The sequence below is a fragment of the Leptopilina boulardi genome, unplaced genomic scaffold, assembly GCF_019393585.1.
Source record: "Leptopilina boulardi isolate dan_hultmark-lab unplaced genomic scaffold, ZJU_Lbou_2.1 LbouV2_98, whole genome shotgun sequence".
In the NCBI taxonomy this organism is placed as follows: domain Eukaryota; kingdom Metazoa; phylum Arthropoda; class Insecta; order Hymenoptera; family Figitidae; genus Leptopilina; species Leptopilina boulardi.
The window spans coordinates 104,765-126,936 of NW_026138047.1; the positions used below are offsets into that span (position 1 = coordinate 104,765).

The 22,172-nt window shown below is 30.7% G+C and overlaps 1 protein-coding gene across 3 annotated transcripts in view; it reads right to left on the reverse strand.

Moving 5' to 3' along the window:
* The window catches only part of LOC127290976 (uncharacterized), a 112,181-nt gene that overhangs the window by 73,971 nt on the left and 16,038 nt on the right, over positions 1 to 22,172 (reverse strand). The window contains exon 2 of one of the 3 annotated variants that reach the window (XM_051319840.1): positions 14,599 to 15,016. The exons of the other annotated variants lie outside the window; for them this stretch is intronic. The gene's annotated coding sequence lies outside the window, so the exon portion shown is untranslated. The remainder of the gene's footprint in view (positions 1 to 14,598; positions 15,017 to 22,172) is intronic. 3 annotated transcript variants of the gene reach the window in all.

Consider the following 22,172-nt stretch of genomic DNA (forward strand, 5'->3'; position numbering starts at 1 on the left):
CTCTAGCAAAATCCTGGGATAATGCGTCAAGAAGTGGAATTTTGGTTTTAATGCACCGAATAATCGAATGTACGTTTCATTTTGATGTTTAATCAAAGTTTCGAGCACAGCAATTTCACTTCTATTTATTCGAGGAGAAGTTAAAATATCTAAAATTTGTCGCAGATATTTATATAATTGCCAGCACTCATTATCTTCACGCACACGATCTCCAATAATTACACCAAAATATCGCACTAAGCAAAGCATTTCAGCGGCCGACATTCTCAACACTATTTCTTGTTTAGATTTGCTCGAAATTGTAGGAGGAGGGATTGAATTTTCATTTGGTGCATACTCAAATTGTTTAATTCGGTTATTTAAGAATTCTAAAGTAAAATTTCGACGACAGTATACATATTCTGCAAAAATAATTAGCATTGAAACATTCAACCAAGCCAAAAATACTGTTGAGTCCTAAGTTGTCACCCAAAATCAAAGTCAAACGAAATTTTACGCGTTGTACAATTCCATCTACGATGATTTGAATCCCTTCCCTCTGTAAAAAGTTTATTTCTTCAATAATTTTTCGAAAAACTTGCTCATTTGTACTTCTAACTTTATCAGCGGAATGAACTAAAGTTGTTAAAAATATTGACGTTAATCTGGAAGCAAGATTTGTCGGAAGGCAAGCAATAAAAGCATACAAAGCACCAAATTTGTTTGTTCCGGAATGGCTACCTAGTGGGTTTCCTGTTTCCAAATCATCGTAGAACAGAAAAAGGGGTAAAACTATACAGTCAGTTACATCCGAATATTTTTTTTCCATAAGTCAGACTGCTTTATATTAGTTATGACATGTGTCTCTTTTCGCAGTTCATCAACATATTTCATTATTTGATTGAAAACTCCCGGTATTTCTAAAAAGTGTTTCAAAGTATTTCGTAAAGGAATATGTATTCCGTAAAGAAAATCCGGTACAAACCTAATTTCGTTGTTTACAATTTTGCTTATAAATGTTTTTCCAATTGAAAATTTTTCTGGATCTGTAAACCCCTTTTTTCTTAACACAGTGAATCTTTTTTTTCTGTTAAAACTTCATCAAAAATGGTACTGTGCTCCTTAAAAGATGACTCCACCTCCTGTACGAAGTCATCTGATGCTTTATATTTTTTTAAAATGTTCACAATCTCATTTTTTAATGAACTTAAAAATATGTTTTTAATAAAGTCACTGAAAAAGTCTACAACATCCTAAACTATTTTACGAGGTAGACTAGGATCCCCATACAAAACCAGAATAAAGGATAAAATGGAATTAAAAATAGTTTTACTATCCATTTTTAAATAAACATACGATATAATTTGTTTTGAATATATTAAATTTAATATATTAAATAAATATCATTTTTTTAAAAAGAAAAGAGCTAACGTCAAAAATAAAATGAATCGTAAACAACAGTAAAGTATTACTTTTTTAATTTAACGATTAACTTGGTAACAGCCGCGTAATTTTTGGTAGTTTCTAACTTGTACACAGCACTTTGAATAAAAATCTATACATAGTCACAAATGTACGACCATTTGTTTAAAGACGTTAAACGACAGCAAAGGTAGTACTTTTTGAATTCAACTATTAACTTAGTAACAGCCGCGTAACTTTTAGTAAGTTCGAACTTGTACACAGCGCTTTAAATAAAAGTCCATAAGTAATCACAAATGTACGGCCATTTGTTTAGAGCGGTTAAACGACAGCAAAACATTACTTTTTTAATTCAAGGATTAACTTGGTAACAGCCGCGTAACTTTTGGTAGGTTTGAAATTGTACACAAAGCTTTGAATAAAACTCCACACGTAGTCACAAATGTACGGCCATTTGTTTAGAGCGGTTAAACATTTGAAGCAAACTTCAACTGCTTTAAGAGGATTGTCTTATAAAAATCTTCTTTTGTTAAAAACAACGTAAGCTAAGTGGATATAGTGCAATTCTCTGCAGAAAATTATGTAGGGTAGATTGAAAACACCGTGAGACTCTAACCAATTTTCATGTTCACGCTGCTCCTTGTCCAAATTTACGTGTTCCTGTAGTGTAAAATGTAAAGTATATTTGGTTATTATTATTCTTTTTTAAATACTGCATTTAATTATTATACATATATTGCAACAATTTTATCACACCTTTACAATCGGAATGAAAGACTTTGAAATATCTGCCTTTGAAATAGGAATAGGCTTCACTTTTTCCTTTGGAATCTGTTCCTTGCTCTGCTCGGACTTTTTTTCTTTTTGAGAAGATTTATCCTTCGTTTTTTCTTGCTTTAAATGTTTTGGTGCAGTGACAAATAGTGGCAATAAAAGTAATGCTTACACGCTTTGGCTATTTTCTAAAACAAATTATTTATTATTCATTTCATATTTGTACAACAGACAAATAATAAAAATTCTAAACTGGGAATGTAGTGATTATGTAAGCAAAACAAAATGTACAAGGTGAAACGTGAATTAAAATGTTGATGAAATCTCAATGCTTTTTCGAATTAGATAATTTAAAAGAAATTTTTAATTTTAAGTAAATGAATACCTGCTGTTAAAAGATCTACATGAGCCGCAAAAAATTCCTTGACATCCCTTAATCTTGAATTTTCAAAGTAGCTCACGATTTTTTTGGCTAATGATGGCCATGAATCGCAGAAAAGTGACGTGAAATTTGAGATATTAGTTTGTGCTGTGTAATTTTCTGCAATTTTATTGAAGTCAGACTCAAGCTATAAAATAATAATTTTGTAAAATATTTTAACGTTTAATACAAAACAAATCGAAAATTAAAAAAAAATTCAGTAGGTGAATCACACAAACTTTTTTGTATTTTTAAAAAAATTAAAGACTATTAAATAATGTTGGAAAAGAAGATTTTCATTATAAAAAATTTCAAATTTTATAGTACAAAGGCGCATATAAAGTAAACCATAATTAAAAATTACCAAATTAATTGCAAAATCAGTATTTAAACGAGCAAAACTTCTCACGTAAATGTTCACTAAATCTTTTTTCCATTTTAAATTTCGTAGAAGATTTTGTCGTTCAAAATATGAATCATTCCATGTTTTAAATATATCTTCCTCAGAATATTGTTTGTCTGTTTTCGTCAAGCTGTTTAAACTGTTTTCAAGTTCTTAAAAAAAATTAAAAAACAACAACATTATGTTAATGTTAAAATTTTTTAATAAATAAATAAATTTAGAATAAATTTAATCATAATGAAGATGTCCATCGAAACTCAAAAAAAAATTCTTTGACCTTTCTTTTCTATTTTCCTCTATTTAAGAGATAATTAATATTAGATAATAAATATTAAATTATTCATAAAATCCTAAAAAAATGTATTTATTATCATTATTATGATACTATTTATATTTTATTTATTACTATACTTAGTATAAACAATCTGTTCGAGAAACTTCAATTACAAAAGTATTATCATCTTCTTCTTGTGATTTAGTGATCAAAATTCCAGCATCTTTTAACTGCTTTCGAAGAAATTTGTAGTGATTATAAAGACACCCTTGTGTACCTACAGCTTCGTTATTTGCACCTTTATAATAATTTATATAGAAGAAATCTTTAACCTCTGTTGGGAATAATTCTACTATTTCCTCTCGCAATTTAACAAATTCTTCTTCTTTTAACCTTTATAACAAATTAATAAAATCATAAATCTTAAATTTAATGAACTTTTAAAACGAACATTACATTTCAAAAAAGGAGTTTTTTATTTTAAATACAAATAATAATTAATGGAAACTTTTTAATTAAATAAACATAGACATTAATGTAAAATGTTATATAAAAAAATATTTTTGATTATTATTGATTTTATTTTAATAAAAATGAATAATTTAAATACATGAATATTTAAGATGTTTAATTTATTTTTACGAACCACTAAAATTCGTTAACATTAAACTCACTTGAAATCTGAACTGTTTTCAAACTTTTCCAAAGTAAGTAAATCTTTGAGTTTGTGAATATCTAAATGTTTTTTCAACTTATACTTTCCAAAAATAATTTTGCCCTGTAACGATTTACTTAACATATGAAAAAGTGCGTTTTCTTTGAAATTAAAAACATCTGAAAATGTAAACATTTTATTTGATAAACTGTGATCAGGAAAATATTATTTCAAATATAAAATGTCAATATTGATAGTAAACTATCTTCTTTCGTATTTTTGTTTTTATTAAGTAAAGCTTCCAAACCTTCGACAAATTCTTCTTGAAAATGTTGAGGCCTGAATTCATTTTCATCATTCAGAGGAAAATTAGAATGACCAAGAGAAGGATCTACAAAATCTACTTCCATATCTTCAACACTTATTTCTCCGACATTAATATTACCTTTATGGTAATAGAACTTCGAAATGAATTTGATAAAATCTTGTGACCCATTCAAAATTAATGAAATTTGCTCTTCTCCCATCGTGAAAAAATTTTCATCTCTCACACCGTTTGCTAATAATATATTATTCAATTTATATTATATTATTGAATAATTTAAATTTAAATAATAAATATTATATATATTTTAGAGATATTTGGATAATTTGGCATTAGGGTTCTATGAATAAAGAATAATAGTGTTTTCTATAATCCAAAATATTTCTAAATTATTAAAAAACAAAGGTTAAATATATCATTATATATACTATTTCTATATATTATATACTATTTATTGGTTTAATGTTTTATAGTTTTGCATATACTTACATATAAAACGCTCTTGCAGATGAGCAAATCCATTATTAATTAAAAACTCGTCCAATATAAACTTTATACTGACATATATTCATGTAAGTATAGAAAATCGCCAAACGACACGACGCGTGCACAACTCAACAGCCAAGTTAAAAGAATGTCAACAGCTGACCGATACCTTTGGGTTCGAGGATACGCGATTCAAAGTTCGGCAACTCAATCAGAAAGGAGAGTTGCTCTCTTAAAACGACAGCGTGCTTTGCGCTTTCGTTTAACGCAGCATTTCCACTCGTTGAGAGGGCGTCTCGCTCAAGAGTTTTTCAGTGTATGATAGTAATAAATCTCTAAAATATAAACTCATTGAAAAAATATTTGTAGAAAGTAGAGGGGGTTGAAGTTTTGACGTTAAGGGTAACATGGTCATTTTCAAATCCGTATAACTATGACAAAAGTTAATGGATTTTAATTTACCTACAATGAATTTTAATGCATTTTTCACGTACTTTTCAAAAATGTATACGAAATTAAAAAAAAAAATTTCACCACTTTTTTTCAAAATCAACCCTTATTGTTCGATTTTCACCCTTTCGGGTATTTTTTTTTATTTTTATTGGAAAGCTGAGGTTTTTTCCCATGAGCTATGTAAATATGAAAGTGGGACAACAATAATTTTGTGAGAAACATAATTAAAGTTTTATTCCTTTTAAAATTTTTTATTACATTTTTGTGTCTGTTTTTGTTGAGAAATTCGTGATGGAAATTTTTATGTTTTTTTTGTGAAATAATCACATTCCGCAAAGCCATCGATAATTTTTAAAATTAATTAATAAAATAATCAATATGTTAACAATAATAATAATTATTATAATTTATTATAATTATAATTATTATAATACCTAATTATTATTTATTTTCTTATTTATAATATTATGTAATATATTACATATGTGACCGGGTCTGAGAAAATGCTGCTATCGACCAAAATCAACTTTTCGAGAAAAACGCTTTTAAAGTTTTACTACCAATTGAAATAGATTTCTTGAAACATTTTATATTTCAAACGACCTAGATAAGTGTTCCTTATGTATTTTTTATGCTGAACACGATTTTTATGGTTAAATAATTCTTTTAATATCAGTGTTATTGTTATAAACAATTTGTTTTGCAAAAGTCAAAATATGAAATTTTAAAATTTAATTTAAACGATTTGCTGATGTCCTAGAGGACTGAAAATTTTTATGTACATTCAGAACTAACAACTGCACAATAATCGATGGTCATTTTTTACCTACAGAACCAGGTTGCCGATGATTGGTATAATTTAGGATCATCGCCGACAATTTATCTCGAATTTTTTTTAATGGTTTTGGCATTCATATTTGAGGTTTGAGAAAATATCCCTAACATTTGGACAACAAGGTCGCTGATAACGGGTATACCTAGAAATCATCTTCGACGATTTAGATAGGCTCCGCCTACTTTAATATTATGTTTCTCACAAAATTATTGTTGTCCCACTTTCATATTTACATAGCTCATAGGAAAAAACCTCAGCTTTCCAATGAATATAAAAAAAATACCCGAAGGGGTAAAAATCGAAAAATAAGGGTTGATTTTGAAAAAATGGGTGAAATTTTTTTTTTTTAATTTCGTATACATTTTTGAAAAGTACATGAAAAATGCATTAAAATTCATTATAGGTAAATTAAAATACATTACACACTTGGCTTCAAGTAGATTTAGGTTTTGCAAAAATCGTTATTGACCTACATCTTTATAAATCTCACAATACAAAAATTTGTTCGCTTCTTTTAGGAGCTTTCGACAAGCATTGCCCTTAAAAATTTGATACCAAAGAATTACCAGGGTGAAATTTTTGAGGGCAATGCTTGTCGAAAGCTCCTAAAAGAAGCGGACAAACTTTTGGATTAAGAGATTTATAAAGATGTAGGTCAATTGCGTTTAGTGCCTTTAATATCTGCTTTTAAGGCCATGGATAAAGTGGTTAATTGTTGTTTTTCTGCAAAAACAGTTGGCCCTGATTTGGATAAACACATCCACGAGTTAAAAACTGCTCTTAGAGGTACGGAAGCTACCGAAACTTTAAAAATCCATGTCGCAGTATCACACATTCAAGAAAGTTTGAGTTTTTTAGGAAATCGTGGTTTAGGTTTGTGGTCAGAACAGGCTGGTGAATCAATTCACCGAGAATTTTTAAAGTTTTGAGAGCGTTACAAAATTAATTTGATTGACGATCCTACCTATTTAATTCGATTCAAAAAAACAGTAATCGAGTTCTCTTCAAAACACCTTTGAGAAAATTGTCGATGATTCCAATGTGTTAAATTTGTTAATTAAAACTAAAATAATTAAGAAAAATATCTTCGTTGTTATTTTTAAGATAGTTAATTGTTACTAAAACATTAAATTTTTTAATTAAACTAATGTGCAATAATTATTCTCCTATTATCTTATATAAATTTCGTTAAAAAAATATTAATTTGACAATAACTTGAGAAAAGGATCAGCTAAGATTTTGGTCTTTACTTTTTTTAAACCTTTAAATAAAGAGGAATAACATGCCACTTCCCGATTTTGTCACCATTTTTGCAAAACCTAAATCTACTTGAAGCCAAGTGTTATTAACTTTTATCTTAATTATACGGATTTGAAAATGACAATGTTACCCATAACGTCAAAACTTCAACCCCCTCTACTTTCTACAAATATTTTTTCAATGAGTTTATATATTAGGGATTTATTACTATCATATAGGATAACAATTTACCAAATCGATGGGGCGATTGAAAAAGAATATCTCATATATATATATATAATAAAGTAGGAATACCCAACATCCCCCTTTTCGGTTTATAACGGGTAGAGGGTTTGTTCACACTCACAGAGAGGCTCCTCTACTGCGTGATTCTAAACCTTGTTTCCAGACATAGTAAGAGACGTACCTCTATACTAACGCTGGAAACACGAAAGGAATATTTCTCCTTGTCGGCCATTGATCGACATAATCGTTCACTCACACAGAGATGCTCCTCTAGTGTGAGATCGCGATCCTCGCGTTCAGAGTTGACAAGAGAAGCGCCTCTATGCCAACGCTGGATGTGTGAGCGAGAAAAAAATGAGCACGCATTGCCCCTCGCGTAGTCACGCTCGTGTGAGTGAGATTCAGAGCTATTTAACATGGTATTTGACATGGGAAATGAGGAACCTCGTTTTGATATTTTCCTATGTCAATTCCTGTCTCAATTTCCCATGGGGATTTATATGGGAAACCAAATGATTTCCTATATAGGAGTGAGGTTTTACATAGTTTTTGACATAGGATCCCATGTGGTTTCGCATGTGGGGATTTTCAATAGGGATGCTATTAACGAAATAAAAAGGTGCCAATAGGCATTTTTGGTATTATTAATTATTATTACAAAAGAATATCTAACTATATTAAACTGCACACATCTCCCCTACTATATATCAATTTAACTTTAATTAAATAAACAAAAATTTAAGCAATAAGAACATATCTCTAATTGTGTGTTTCTAATAAATACATTTTTTAAAGAATAAATAAATAATATATTTATATATTGCGCGCTAACCTCCTATTTAAATTGTATGATAAATTTTCAAAAAATTGTATATACTACATAATATTTAAAATATTTAATAAAACTTTTTAAATTTGAACAGCGGAAATTTATTTATATTTTAATATTCATAAAACTATATATTTGAACTTGCATCCGTAAACTAAAATTTTATCTATTCTAAAATTTTAAAAATAATTAGGAACGTAATAAGTTTTTATATATTTTCAAAGATTGGTTTTAGCCAAATTCTTTAAGAAAAATTTTTATTATTTCATATTAAAGAATTTTGATTCCATGATGCACCCTAATTTTGAGGTTATGTTCACCTCCACGCCAATGACCTTCGACGTAAGTTTAAGGTTATGTTCTCCTTTGACCTATGACCTTTGAAATTTTAAAGAAAGGGTCATATCTTGACTTCTGATACTAATTTTTGAGGTTATTTCCGTCTCAAGTCCATCAAAAAACATAGTTTTTGACATATGACCAGGATTATTGAGGTTATGTACGTTTTGGTCTATGTATGAATAGGTGAGTACAGTGAATTCCGACGTAGTGTCGAAATTCTCTCCTAGAGTTCATTCAAGACAAATTCTGAAAGGTATGCGAGTTGAATGGTAGACGAGTACAGTAAGTTCCCACGTAGCATCGAAATTTCTCGCCTAGTTTTCATTCTTGAAACAGCTGCGGCGGCATTGTCAGCGATATCTTTTTGTAATATTGGTAGATGTAAATATATATACATACTAGAGGGGCTACGCACCTCTGCGCGCTTCGCGCGCCAACCCCCCTATTTTTGGCGGGAAATACAGAGAGAGATGAGGGAAGGGGGAAGAGGGGGGAGGGGGACTTGCGGCTATATTCAGAGCCTTGAAATGAACATCACCTCAAAATTTAGGTCATTTCTGGCGGAGGAGGGTAAGGGACTTGCGGCTATATTCAGAGTCTTGAAACGTACATAACCTCAAAATTTAGATCATTTTTGACGGAGGAGGGGAAATGAGAGGAGGGAGGGGGACTTGAGGCTATATTCAGAGCCTTGAAACGAACATAACCTCAAAATTTAGGTCATTTTTGGCGGGGGAGGGGAGGGGACTTGCGGCTATATTCAGAGTCTTGAAACGAACATAACCTCAAAATTTAGGTCATTTTTGACGGAGGAGGGGAAATGAGAGGAGGGAGGGGGACTTGCGGCTAAATTCAGAGCCTTGAAACGAACATAATCTCAAAATTTAGGAGTGGGGACTCCCCCCTCCTAGGTCAAGAATTCTTAAAACAGCGGCGGCGGAGGCGGCGGCGATTTTTTTTTGTAATATATATATATATATATATATATCTACCTATGTAAAAAAAGATATCGCTGACAACGCCGTCGCCGCTGTTTCAAGAATGAATGCTAGGCGAGAATTTCGACGCTACGCGGAAACTCACTGTACTCGCCTTCCATCCATACATAGACGAAAACGAACATAATCATAGTCATATGCCAAAAACTATGGTTTTTGATAGAATTGAGACGGATATAACCTTAAAATTACTATCAGAGATCAAGATATGACCCTCCTTTTAAAATTTCAAAGGTCATAGGTCAAAGGAGAACATAACCTTAAATTTACGTCGAAGCTCATAAGCGTAGAGGCTAACATAACCTCAAAATTTGGTCAAAGTCATAGAAAAATATACTGACATAACCTCGAAAATAGGATCTTAGGTAAGAAGGACATCATCCGTGGTGCATCTTGGAAACAAAATTCTTTAAAATGAAAAAAAAAATTTTTTTTTTAAATTTGGCTAATACCAATCTTTAAAAATATATGAAAACTTATTACCTTCTGAATTATTATTTTAATTTCAGAAAAGATGAAAATTTAGTTTACGAATGAAAGTTCAAATATACAGGTTTATAAATATTAAAATATAAATAAATTTTTTTTTTATTTTTTAAAATAAAATGTATTTTCATTTGCTTTTTTATGAGTTTACTAAAAGATCCTAGTGCCCAAAACACTTTTCATTTCAAAAAATAAAAAAAACGAAAAAAAGTAAAAAAAATTTTTTAAACAAATTATGTAAACAAAAGGATCATCAGGCCCACTCCAAAACTTATTACAAAAGTTTCCTCTTATTTTCATGTGTGTAAAAATAAAAAAAATTTAAAATATCGCCCCTAAATTTGAAAAAAATTTAATTTGTTTATAAAAAATCGCTGTCTTTTATAAACAAACTTAAAATTTCTTTTAAACTTATTCCATTACTTATTAATTTTTAACTGCAGAATAGGTGAAAATTTAGTTTACGGATGCAATTTAAAATATAGTTAATGTTCGTATTAAAAAATAAATGAATTTCTGATGTTTAAATATAATAACTTTCTATTCTAATAATATTTAATATTTTTAGTAAATTTAAATAGATAGTTCGTGAGCGAAGCGCGCAGGCAGGTGAAGTACCTCTAATATGAGGCAAAATTCATGAAATGTCCGAACAAAAAATTAAAAGTTCTCGAATTTAATCCATACTTTTCTAAAATGTTGTTATTGTTGGTGAAAGTCTAAAAATCAATTATCTTCCTATATTACAAGAAGATATCGCCGCCGCCGCTGTTTCAAGAATTCTTGACCTAGGTTATGTTCGTTTCAAGGCTCTGAATATAGCCGCAAGTCCCCCTCCCTCCACTCATTTCCCCTCCTCCGTAAAAAATGACCTAAATTTTGAGGTTATGATCGTTTCAAGACTCTGAATATAGCCGCAAGTCCCCCTCCCTCCTCTCATTTCCCCTCCTCCGTCAAAAATGACCTAAATTTTGAGGTTATGTTCGTTTCAAGACTCTGAATATAGCCGCAAGTCCCCTACCCTCCCCCGCCAGAAATGACCTAAATTTTGAGGTTATGTTCGTTTCGAGGCTCTAAATATAGCCGCAAGTCCCCCCTCCCTCCTCTCATTTCCCCTCCTCCGCCAAAATGACCTAAATTTTAAGGTTATGTTCGTTTCAAGTCTCTGAATATAGCCGTAAGTCCCTTCTCTCTCCTCTCATTACCCCTCCCCTGCCAAAAATGACCTAAAGTGTACCCAACCCATGTTTTTGACAAGGTTAGGTTATCCAACGTTTTTGACATGGATAGTACAATGGTTGGTTACACTTGACCCATATGAATATAGCCACAAGCCCCCCTCCCTCTCTTCTATCTTCTCTCTTCGTATTTCCCGCCAAAAATTACAAATTTTGAGGTTATGTTCGTTTCAAGACTCTGAATATAGCTGCAAGTCCCCCCTCTCTCCTCTCATTTCCCCTCCCCTTCCAAAAAGGAGGTGGAGTTCCCGCTAAAAATGACTTGAATTTAAAGGTTATGTTCGTTTCAAGACTTTTTAATAATTTATTGGTTTTTTCATTGTTTGAAGATTTTCAGTCATATTTTACTAATTTGCAGTTACAATTTCACTAAATAATTCAATGACCAACTTCTCCCTGATTCATCAGAGACATTTCATTGACTCAAATTGAGAGTGTAGAAAAGTTCTTGGTTTATTATAATTTTAAAATTGTTTTATTATTGTTTTTTATTTATTAATAAAAAAAAATTAAGATCCACAATTGGTAGAGGTAATATACTATTAATTGTAAAGCATTGCCCTTTGTTATTTGAAAAATTTTGTAATATTTACATAATATTCAAATGAGATATTTTTATTTTTCAAAGTTATCTTTTTTTATATAATCATTACATAAACAAAACTAATCATTTTTTATTTAGGTTTTACGATACAAAATTGGTTACTTCTCCGTAGTGTATCTTGGAAGCAAATTTTATTGAAATCTAGATAAATATTATTAAAATTAAAATTTTAATCAGTAAATTTATTAAAATTAGAAAATTTCAAAAATTATTTGAATAAAATAAAAAATTCAATGAAATTGGCTAAATACCAATAAAATATTAAAAACTTTTATTATACATTATAATATAATATAATTTTTTGAAATAGGTGGTTCATTTAGATAAAGAAGATCAATGGAAAATTAAAAAAAAATGATTAAAACAGGAGGGTTGGCGCGCGAAGCGCGCAGAGGGGCCCTGCCCCCCTAGTATATATATATATATATGAGAGATTCTTTTTCAATCGCCCCAGCCCAAAAAGTCAATGTTCTGGGATTGGCTTCATACTTTGGTAAATTGTTGTCCTATATGATAGTAATAAATCCCTAAAATATAAACTAATTAAAAAAATATTTGTAGAAAGTAGAGGGGGTTGAAGTTTTGACGTTAAGGGTAACATTGTCATTTTCAAATCCGTATAACTATGACAAAAGTTAATGGATTTTAATTTATCTATAATGAATTTTATTGCATTTTTCACGTACTTTTCAAAAATGTATACAAAATTTAAAAAAAAAAATTTTTGACCCCTTTTTTCAAAATCAACCCTTATTTTTCGATTTTCACCCCTTCGGGTATTTTTTTTTTTTTATTTATTTTCATTGGAAAGCTGAGGTTTTTTCCGATGAGCTATGTAAATATGAAAATGGGACAACAATAATTTTGTGAGTAACAGAATATTAAAGTAGGCGGTGCCGATAAGGGGTGTACCTGGAGATCATCTTTGAGGATTTAGATAGGCACCGCCTAATTTAATATTATGTTTCTCACAAAATTATTGTTGTCCCATTTTCATATTTACATAGCTCATGGGAAAAAACCTCAGCTTTCCAATGAAAATAAAAAAAAAACAAAAAAAAATTCCCGAAGGGGTGAAAATCGAAAAATAAGGGTTGATTTTGAAAAAAAAGGGGTCAAAAAATTTTTTTTTTAAATTTTGTATACATTTTTGAAAAGTACGTGAAAAATGCAATAAAATTCATTATAGATAAAATAAAATCCATTAACTTTTGTCATAGTTAAACGGATTTGAAAATGACAATGTTACCCTTAACGTCAAAACTTCAACCCCCTCTACTTTCTACAAATATTTTTTTAATTAGTTTATATTTTAGGGATTTATTACTATCATATAGGACAACAATTTACCAAAGTATGAAGCCAATCCCAGAACATTGACTTTTTGGGCTGGGGCGATTGAAAAAGAATCTCTCATATATGGGACGTTTCACGTCAATCGGCCAGGGCTCTCCCCAAAATTCTAATCAATTAAAATAAACATACAATAGATCAAAATACTCGTAAACTAATACCATTTCAAAAAAACGTGGCAGAATTTAAAATGGCATCATTATGATACCGCTTTAAATAAGCTGTATTCGTGAATAAGTGAGTATACATATTAATTAATTAATATGAATTATTATTAATTAGTTAATTATTAATTAATTAGTTAATTATTAATTAATTAGTTAATTATTAATTAATTAGTTAATTATTAATTAATTATTAATTTGAAAAAGATTTTTATAGTGCTGTTTTGCCCCATCAGTAAAATAAAAGATTTTACTTACTTTTTGACAGACCTTTTTAATTTCAGGTATTAATGTTTGTTGCATTAAATGCACTGAAGCTTTGTCGTGAGTTGTAGTATCTGACATTAATATAATACTACAGTGCTCTACTTTGTCTCCAAGCTTATAGTAAAAATTGACTGGATGTACGGTGCACTGATCTTTATTATAATGAAATCCTTGAGCAGCGGTTTGTACAACAAAGGCAAAGTTTTCTAAAAAATCGCACTGCAAAAGAAGCTCACCTTCTACAAGATTATCTTTTTTATATTTGAAAAAGTTTGACTGATTTTTAGCTTCAGAATACACCTATCGGTTGATTGCCAACAACTGCAGATTATTTCAGAAACATTGTTTTTTTCTAAAACACATAAAATTTTGGTAGAAAAATTTTCAATCCTGGGACATGAAGAGCACTCTAAGAGGAAGCATGATGGTTCAGGATTTTAGCATATACTTATAGGGATATCCTGAGGATATTCTAGGAATATTCCAGGGATATCCTAGTGATATCGTGGGGATATTCTTGGGATAAACTTGGTATATCGTTAAAATATTCTAGAAATATCGCTAAGATCTCCCTAGGATATCATTATGATTCAAATTTTGACTATTTGAGATAGAGATTTTTTGATACAAATAGGTTTCCCGTGATTGTCAATCATCTTTCAAATCTGGGCCTTAAAGTTGATAATTAGAGCATATATTTAAGCCAAAAATGCGATTTTCGACACTTTAAATTCGTTTTTTATGGGACTGACCAAATGAAAAATTTTTGTTCTAACACACGCACCGAAAGTACATTATTTCTTACCTGTGTAGCGGGAGAAAAGTATGTCTTTTCCGACGAGCAGATCCCTCCCGATGATGTTGTTATTAGGTATTACATATTAATCAAACTATGAACAATAGTGAGTCTTAAACGTCTGGTACACCACAAGTAGTAACTATACTACTACCAGACACAATCATACCATCATCAATAGTATCCACACTACCGCAAACCTTCGCCTGCGGCTCGTGCGCTCGCTACGCCTCGAACTGCAAACTACACTCGTGGAAATCAACCATTTTCCTCCCTAGATGCACAATATACTATTCTGGCATGATCTTGTTCAGTGACTTTTTTGAACAGTAAATTAAAGATTCTGGCCACTGTGCAGCGAAGTTGGGACAGCGAAGACTAGGGACAGGAGGAACAACACGGCTGTTTGTCCACATGGAGCAGTGGGCTAGATTGTGCCAAATAACATAAAATATGTACAGTTGAGCAAGTGTTTCATAGTTAGCGCTTGAGTTGGTTTCAAGAGATTTTTTAAAGAAAAAGTAGAAAAAAGAATTCTTGTAGACAAGGTAAATCATTTTAGATATCTTGGAAATACATTATAAATACATCCAAAAAATATGTTTTCCATTTTTATTTAATTAATTTGTATGTTAGGGTCGTTTTGTGGATACCTTAGGGAAATTTTTAGAACGACTCAAGGATATTCTAACCCTTAAGATAATATAGACATACGGTGGATATCCTTAGGACGTCCTGAGGATATCCTTGGGACGTTCTAAAGATATCCACAGGATATCCTAATAATATCCGGGGAAATGATTAGGACATCCCTGGGACGTTCTAGGGACATCCTTAGATATCTCTAGGATATCCTAATCGCCGCTACTTTGGATATCCTTTAAGTATCTTTAGGTTATCCCTGGGGTATCCCTAGGATATCCAAAAGATGTTTTTGGAATATCCTAGGATATCTGGTGCTGTGAGGGAAGATTCTAGAAAATTAAAAATGACTGCGCAGCTGTATAGGCCATATAAACTGAGATCGACAAGTGCGCATCATTTGAGTTGGATTTTTTCTATAATATTTTAATGAAATATTTCAGCAAAATTACACTACAATATTTCTTACAGGCGGACATTTCCCTACTTTCAGCAACATTTTAAGAACTTCGCACTGGAATATTTCAGAAATATTTAGGAAATATCATGTGCTGTGTGGGCAATTACGTTTCTATTCTGCTCAGGCCTTGAGCTCTAAGTAAGCATGACAAGGTTATCAACTTCTTTATAAAAGTAGTATATTTCCATGGATTGTGATAAGTTAAAACGTTGCAGTTAAAGGCGCTTGTATACCTCATCGATCTCGAGTATACTTCTGTCGTGTACCATTGGAGTAAAAGTGACAGAAATATCTTTGGTCTCTTTACCCCAATGATACACTACGCAACCCAAGTAGCACGGAATATTGCTTAAATGTCAAGGTGATATCAAGCGAGAATATTCTTGTGACATTCAGGCGATATCATAATGTCCGCTTCATGGGGACATTTCACGGTGATATTCCTGTGACATTCGCGTGATATTCTTATGATACCGAGGGAATATTCCGGTGAAATTCATGTAATATTGAGGAGATATCCTAGTGATATTGAGCGGAGTATTCCTGTGATATTGAGGAAATATCCCTGTGACATTGAGATAATATTCCTGTTATTTATAAAATTCTAAAATGTTGTTTGTTTTGAATATTTAAATAAAAAAATTAATAAATGGAAAAAAATAGAAAATTTTTTTTAGAATTTTTTAAATTATCTCATCAATATCACAGGGATATTCCGCTCAATATCACTAGGATATCCCCTCAATATTACATGAATCATATGAATATCACGCGAATGTCACAGGAATATCACCGTGGAATGTCCCCATGAAGCGGACATTATGATATCGCCTGAATGTCACAAGAATATTCCCGCTTGATATCAACTTGACATTCAACCAATATTCCGTGCTACTTGGTCAGTATACTCGAGATCGGTGAGGTATATAAGCGCCTTAAGAGGTGCACGTAAAACAGGCTGAATTTTCTCATGTTTTCGAACAAAACGGCGTTTTGTTTACAACTTTGTACTGAGCAAACGACCTATATTCAGACAGCCCAGGCACTGCTAAGAATCAAATGGAGTATAAAAAATAAAAAAAATTTACATTTTGAAATAGTAAAATTACATTTTAGAATTTATGTAATTCTACTATTTTCAGTGAGATATTTATACACTTTTTAAATTTAGAAATACAATCGAACTTGTAACTTTACAATTGTCGTAGTAGTAAAAGAACAGAACGATGTAATAGTACAAGATTAAAATGCTTTTGTGTGAGTTTCCAAGTAGGTAAGAAAATAAACCCTCTTTGAAAGCGACAAAAGTATTCTATAATGTATTTAAAAATTAAATAAACGCACTCAAAATAGTAAATTAGCTGATATAATGTTTTATGTACTTATGCCACTTTCACAGTAGGTAAGATTTTGGACCTACGTAGAAAGTGTTAATGTAATAAGAAAATTTTTTTATGTTTAACGTTCGCGAACATTTTTCGCAAAGTTATTCTGCTTAGACCTTTAGCACGAGTTTCGATAAAATTTGCTCAGTACAAAGTTGTAAACAAAACAAGTTTCTAAAAACGACAAAACAATCACACCTGTTTTGGTCAAAAACATGAAAAACTGTACCCTGTTTCACTTGCACCTTTTAATTGCAATGTTTTAACCAATGAAATTTAATGTTAAATGTTTAAATGCTGAAATCTTGAAATTAAAAGTTTAATATTAATTTTAATTTAATGTTTTAATCAATGAGACTAAACTATACTTCTATAAACAGATTGAGAACCTTTTCGTGGTAACTGAGCGCTCATTAAGTTGTTTCTACAATAAGCGCGTCGGACGTGAACGCGATCGTGTACGTAAGGCGGCGATTTGGTCAAGTCAAACACAGTCTGAGTTGTCACGTCAGGTAACTTTTTACCAATTATTGCTTTTGATGTTGCTAAAACTCCTTCTGCTTTTCCCAAAAGTTTCGCTTTCTTTGCTTGTTTTTCAGAACCAACAAATACTGAAACAATTTGTCGAACAATCCAACATGCAGGATCTTTTGTAAGTATACACAATCTTAGATGATCATTGTTTGGATGTGAAGAATATTTCTCCTTAAGGCCACATTATAATTGTTTCAACTGGTCTTCTCTTGACAAATATATTTTTTTACTTTGTGGTTCTCCTGTGTCGAAATCGATTCTCGATTGAAGAACCTTTCCTCGACATTTTTCGACATTGGCTACAAATTCTAGCATTTTCAAATATCTGAGGAAATACTTTTGATAATTCTTTTGATTTTTTTCTCAAATCTGAACCCTTATGTTTTTGTCGGTTGAAAGGATTAATGCACCTATCTGCATGGATCAAACCTTAAGTAAACTTTTTTTTACTCTCTACCATAATTTTGACATTATTATATAAAAAATAATACTGCAAAACAAATACCAGAAAGAAGAAATAAAAGAGAAGAATGAGGAAACGAATTGAAAAAAACTGAAAAAATGACTGAAGAAAAAAAATATTAAAAAAAGAATACCTCAAGAAAATACAGAACAAAGAACTAAAGAAAGATAGAAAATAGAAAGCTCTGAAAAGAACTGATTTGTAAATTTAAAATTCAAAAGATACCACCTACCTGATAGAATGCACGAAAAATTCGTAATATTTCTATCTCAAAAGTATTCTGTACTTATACATTTCTCTGCGCATCCCGCTTGTAAACGAACGTACTACAACTACGAGTTCACCACCTAGTGGATAAATGAAAAACTTTAATGTGAAGCGCGCGATATTTGAAAACGATGTAAGAATTATAAATAAAAAATCTGATAAGAGTACCCTATACCCATATATTTTGGTGTGCTGAACACGAATCTAAGGTCAAATTTGGTCCACAACGTCAGGATTCTTTTCTAACATCAAGAATATGACAGATTTTACGTAACATACAAAAATTTTTTAAAAATTGGTTTAATTAACTTGAAACTCATTTCTCGGGGGTTTTCGGGGTCGCTGATTACGAATCTGATATTATTTTTTTTAAATTCAACATGGCGGATCCAATATGACATACGACATTTTAAAAATCGAATGCAATTCGTTTAAAACTTGTTACTCAGCGGTCTCGAAAACACCCATATAACAAATTTTATAAAAATCCATCGTACTTTAAAAGAAATTTGTAAAAATTTTTTTTAAAAATTTGTCCGTAAAAATGATTAACATTTTTCGATGTTAAATGTGCTTTATCTCCTACATTAAATTTGAATTTTTTCTTTATTACAGAAAAATTTTTCTTTTTGTAAATATTAATTAATAATTGTTTTTCATTTTGTGCAGTTACATTTTTTGGCTTCATTTTTATAGTTTGATGTTTAGTATTATTGTAAGAAGATATTAAATTAGATAATATATCTATCCACTTGTAATTACCGTGCAAACTGAATTGCATCCACATTTTTTTTTTAAAGTACGATTAAAGCGTTCACAAATTGATGCTTTTAAATTGCTATAAGTAGAGTACATATGAATATTATAATTTTTCATAAGATTTACAAAATGTGAATTATTAAATTCTTTTCCTTTATCTACTTGTAAATTTTTCGGTACGCGTTTTTTACTTAAAACAGATTTCATTGCCGCAGTCACATCTTCACCTTTCTTGGACTTGACGGGAACAGCCCAGGCAAATTTGGAGAATACATCGATGATGGTTAACATATATTTGTAGCCTTTATTTTGGCGCTCATATGATTGCATTTCAACGAGATCAGCTTGCCACGTCTCGTCGATACCCCGAATGTCGACATTTCTTCGTTTATAATTTTTTCTCGCTGGTTTGTGTAACTCTTTCACCAACTGTAGTTTTTCTTTTTCCATTTTTATAAATCTGGCTTTCCTACTAGTGTTTGCAATCTGCTGTCTAATCGAGAAATACTCTCTTTCATAGATAACAACTTTTCTCCAATATGCGTTCGAAGATTTTCAAAATTTCTTGTTGTAGTATCTTCTAATGTTGAAATTCTTACATTATTATCAGTTCTTAAAGATTCTATTATATCATAGATGGCGTTTTCTTTAGTTTCTATAAATTTGTTTACCGTATTCATATTCACTGAATCACCGTTACTCTCAGGATCCGCCACGTTACATAATTTTTTATTTTCTATATTAAAATCTCCGTTTGGTGTAAGTTTAACCCTTTCGTGCCTCCGGTACATATATGTACCACTTACAAAATTTGATGTAACTCTTACAAATTTAACCCAATCAGTAATTCCAATGGATAGTTTTATTGACAATCGTTATTACTATATGTTAAAAAATAGAAAACAGTATTATACAGTTATAATTATTTTAAACAATAGGTACAACATTGATAAAAAATTAACAAAAGTTATATATCAATAATGTTAAGTCATTCATTTAGGCTTCATCCGTTTTTAACAACACATTGACTTTTAATATTTTCGAGGTCGCTGATTACGAAACTGGAGTCAGATTTTCAAAATGCAAAATGGCGGATCCAATATGGCGGTCGAATATCCAAAATTTTATCTGTTCTCTTCAAATTCGTCACTCGGGGGTTTTTGGGGTCGCTGATTACGAATCTGAAGTCAGATTTTCAAAATTCAAAATGGCGGATCCAATATGGAGGAATAAATTTCAAAATTTCACCGATTTCCCTTAAAACTCATCACTCGGGGGTTATTAAAATTATTATTTTATTAAACTAATTATATTGAAATTATTAATTTTATTTTAATCACCATCTTAAAATTATATTTAATTAATTTCTTTCATATTACAAATTTTTGTATTTTGTTATATGTAAAGCTTACATCGATTTTGAAAATTCGCGCGACTCACATGATAATGAAATTCATCCACCTTGTTAAAATAGGGTTCTTGGCGAAGGTTCACTGTAAAAAAAACCTAACGCGCCTTATTCGGAACCTCTTAGGTGGTGTGGAAGACCGTCACCGCTGCAAACAATTGATTTGAAAGTGAGAAAAATTTAAGAATTTCTAAAAATTTTTTGAACAAACTCGATCCGTCATTTTGAAAATCTGACTGCAGATTCGTAATCAGCGACCCCAAAAACCCCCGAGTGATGAGTTTTAAGGGGAACAGATAAAATTTTGAAAATTAGTCCGCCATATTGGATCCGCCATTTTGAATTTTGAAAATCTGACTTCAGATTCGTAATCAGCGACCCCAAAAACCCCCGAGTGATGAGTTTTAAGGGGAACAGATAAAATTTTGAAAATTAGTCCGCCATATTGGATCCGCCATTTTGAATTTTGAAAATCTGACTTCAGATTCGTAATCAGCGACCCCAAAAACCCCCGAGTGACGAGTTTCAACAAAATCTATAAGCTAGGTTGCCCGGGGGCACGAAAGGGTTAAAACAAAGTCCTGGAGGACCGCGATTTGGAGTTTCTGCACTCCTAAACTGACGACCGAATATATCGATGCTCATCTTGCAAATGATATAAAATTGAATATGATAATGATTAATAAATAAATCTAGCCTCCCGTAATTCTTCAATAATTGATAATATCTCATTATTATGGCTAGGATTTCCAGCAGCTTTAGAAGCTAAAAGTAATCTTAAAGGATCGACTAATTCATTAGGATCATCCCAATAAATGTAATCAATATTTTTGTCCTTTCGATCAATCATTTAATGTGGAATTAGACCTTTACCAGAATGTGTGGCTATATAATTTACGTATTTTAAACTCTTTCTGTCACGAATAGCGCCATCCGTTTTGAAATATTTTTTATGAGCATTTGTGGAAATAACAATATCTTTATAATTTTCACGATCTTTCAAGCTGATGAAATTTTCTTCAGGTACCTTTTTAAATAAAAGTTCAAGTAAACCCTTAGTGGCAGAATAACTTGAGTTGTTAATAAAAATATCATTTTCTTCAAAATTTATTATTGAATCACCAATCATTAATTTTCCTTGAGTTAATTTCCTAACACCATATACATTGTCTAAGTCCTTTTTTTTGTTATCTAATAATTTAAGGTACACATTTCTGATATATTCATTTAAAAAATTTTTTGGAGAACTTAAATCTTTTGACGTGTTATATTCAATATTTTTATTATCAGCTGTTCTAAATGAAATGTCATTATCATTATCTTCATTTTTAATTTTCGAATTTGCATAAAAATCGTTATCATTGTTTACATCAATGAAATCATAATTTTTTTTATTCAATTCTTGTTTGTATTCATCTTTTGTTTCTACTTTTGTTGGATGAATATGTTTCACTATTTCAATATCGTCTACTAACTTTTGAATAGGTGTTACTATTGGTTTAAGAGTAACATTTAAAGACTGTTCAATTTGTTCCCTGCCTAATTTTAGTAATCTATGTTTCCGTCGAATCGCTTCACTCGCTTTAGCAATTTCTCCAAGAATATTTTTTTGCTGTCTTAAATTTTCTACTTGTACAGAAGGCATGTTGTTAGTTCAATTGTTAA